We start from the raw sequence: 3,393 nt of genomic DNA, 5'->3' as shown, positions 1-3,393 counted from the left end.
CTCAGTTAAAATAACTGATGCGGTTCTGTCTCCTCACTGGCCCCTGACTTTGTAGGGTGAATATGGGGACACCCAAGGAAAGTGTGGAGGGTAATGAAGAAGAGAGCTTTGCAAAGGACCCTGGGGCAGCCTATGTTTAAGGGCTGTCAGTCCTTAAGGCATGGACCAGGGAGATGCTGGAGAATCCAGAAGATTCTGTGTCTAAGGGGAAAAAAATCAACCAAGGAGAGAGAGAGCATTCAGACTAGAGACATCATTATTAATGGGGCAATGTTCCTAAGAAGGTGGAGAGAGTAGCCTTGTTCCTGGAAAAGAAAGGAAAGGAATGGAGGTGGGTGAGGAGTAGATGGGGAGGTCATCAACTGAGAGTGCAGGATGTGGAGAGTAGGTTTGCAATAGCCTCTGAAGAGGATGGAAGAGAGGGCTGGCTGGGGGTTTGCTGGGGGTTTCCTGGGGGACAGCGCTGAGGGTCAGAGGGGCAGTCAGAGAACAGGAAATTGACATGACTCTAATCAAGTGACTGGCTCTGTGTGTGTGTGTGTTTTATACTGTTAGAACACAGCAGCCTTTTGTGGGGCATTGACAGTGGGATTAACTCAAGGGAAGGAGTTTGTCAGGTGCTCAAGAGATGCCGGTATGAGCAAGAGAGGGATTACATGAAGGACCTTGGGCCAAGGTTGGCTAGAAAATGAAGTGAAGCTCGTGGGGCTGATGTACAAAACCACACGACTCTATGTGAGCTCACGAGGGTGTGCATAGGGTTGAACTCTCTTTAAAGCCATAGAAGGAAAAGTTTCCAAATATGCTCTAGCCAGGCGGAAGAAAATCTCCCACAGAGATGGGACACTAATTTTAATAAAACATGGTGGTTCATTTTTAGTTCCAACCTAATTTACAAGTTACCCAAGTCAAACAGCTTATAAATCTGTATATTTAAAGTCCTTATTTATTAAGTAAAGGAACTGTTTTTGAGAAGCAGTGTAATAAAGAGCTTAGAAAACTTTAGAACACCTCAAATATGAAGAATCAGGGATGTAGGGATGTCGTTGTAATGAATACTACTTTTTTTTTTTTTTTACTGCTTAAACTTTCTTATGGCTGAGATCAAGTCTGATAAGCACTTTAAGTTAGGCAAATAAAGACGGTAATAAAATACTATGCCCTTGCAAAGTATACTAAATGCCCAGGCTTCCGAACTTTTCCAATTATTTTCTTGTAAATGCATTTGTATGGGGATAGTTTCCCCCTAGGGCAGACTATAATTTTAAAAACTTGAATCCACCGTAGCCCTATAAATTACTGTTTCCCCTTAATGTTGGCAAGTAGTGATTTATTTTAGTCAAATTGCAGACCTCACTAGGCATGTTTTACTGTATAAGTACTTCCCTAGGGCAAGGAAGACTTTTTAGTGTATTATTTGGGGGAAGCGTAAAAGCTATTAAATTCATAAATTAATTTACACTTGAAATCTTAGTTTACTCTGATTTGTCACATATTTTGTACAAAATCGCTGTTATATGTGGCATTATCCATAAGCAACTAAAATATACAACTATTAGTAATTCTTACATTTTTAGAATAGAGCTTTAATGTTGCTAAATATTTTCAAATGTATCTTTTTCACTTTTTTGCAATCCTGATTATGAAAAGGAATTTATATAATTTATATCTGAGGCTCATTTGACATGAAAATCTATTTTGCTTTCATTGACATGAAATCTATTTTGCTTCTCTCATCACAGGTTTATCTAAAAAGGGCATAGGAAAAATAGTTAAGCTGAAATAGGAGTGCTTTTCTTTAATTCAGTTATAGAGGCATTTGAAAATAAAATGTATCCAGAAAAATACATGGAAAGGTGAATGTAGTATAAAATGATGGAACACTAAATGGTTTGGGGCAGGGGTGGTATGGGGATCCAATGCCATGAAGTGCAGCTGTGCCATCACCTAAAGAGTCTGAGTCCTGCTGCATCAGGGACCATGGTGGTGAACATTGTAGGGATCTTCACACACCTGACAGAAAAGAAATTACTTAGTAGAAAAACCACTGGAGTTAGACAAATATATGTTCAACTTATAGCTCAGCCACTTACTAGCTTTTGACCTTGGTCAGCTTTAACTTTTCTTAGTCACCACTTGCTCGTCTGAAAATTGAAGATAAAGTAATTACCTCTCAGGGTCCTTGTGAGAAACCACTGTGACTACAGGTGTTGAGTGCTAGCACCTGGAAAGCTTGGGGCACCGTGGCCTCCTGCCTTTATGGGCCCTACATTCCTCAAGCCTCAGGTTCTGACCTCCCAAATGACCATCTGGGGAGACATCAAGTAAGATTTTGCTAGAACTTTAAGGGCAGATGCCACCAACGGACCACCATCCTTTGACTGACTGCAGACTTTAAAATGTGGAACTGTTTATACTTTGAAGACCTAATGTAAAATGTGTGATGAAGAAAACAAATTTGTTCTAGAAGTTGTCTCCTTCAAAGAAGGGACGGTGGACGGCACCATTGATTCCTCCAGCAATGCCTTGTCATAGAAGCCCCCAAGTATCATTACTTAATTTGGAAACATGACTGAAAATGGAGACTCAAAAAGCAGTTGGAATAATCAAGAAAGTTGGAATGATCAACCTGGTTATTTGAGGCATAGAGGAGAAAATCTCTTGTCGAAAATAGCTTGGCTTAATGATTCCTTTGCTATCACATCCTATCCAAGGAATAGCAGTGTGATTATTTCATTTGACTGTTTCTCAGAACCATCAAAAAATCAATCCCAGTTGTACTGTTGGTTGACCTTCTCAACAGCAGCTGTTCATTCTTCTGTTTCTCATCAATTTGAGTCTTTGCAGGACTTGACAGCTTGTAAAGGATTTTCCTGTTGGTAACCTCCTTAGGCATGCAAGACAGGTTTCATCGATCTTTCCTCAGTTCTTGTTTCTTTTTTTTTATGGCAGTTTCAACTCTCCTGTGAAGATCTTTCACCCACTCCCTCACTTCTACCAATAGTTCTTGGCAGGTACCTCCAGAATCTCTAGCCTGGACACTTCCATGATTTAGCCCCCTTTTCTAGTTGTCTGCTGGACACCTTCACACTCATGTCTCCCAGGTACCTCGATCTCCTCCAAGCCAAAGCTGAACTTCTCTTTCCTCTTAACTCATTCTTCCTGGTTAATGACATCACTATTCCCTTGGATACAGGCTCAAAAGCTTTGGCTTCTCTTTTGCCTCCAAAATTTAAGCAGTCTCTGTGTTCTATATAGTCTGCCTTTATTAAAAGCCTTTCAAATGGACTCCTCATAAAATTTTTATACTTTCTGCTTCATCACAGATCCTTATTACCTCCCCCCAGGACTACTGCAATAGCCTTCTAAAGAGTAGCCCAACTTTACCCCATT

This window comes from Balaenoptera musculus, chromosome 2 (genome assembly GCF_009873245.2).
Source record: "Balaenoptera musculus isolate JJ_BM4_2016_0621 chromosome 2, mBalMus1.pri.v3, whole genome shotgun sequence".
Classification (NCBI taxonomy): Eukaryota; Metazoa; Chordata; class Mammalia; order Artiodactyla; family Balaenopteridae; genus Balaenoptera; species Balaenoptera musculus.
This window is presented reverse-complemented; position numbering follows the sequence as displayed.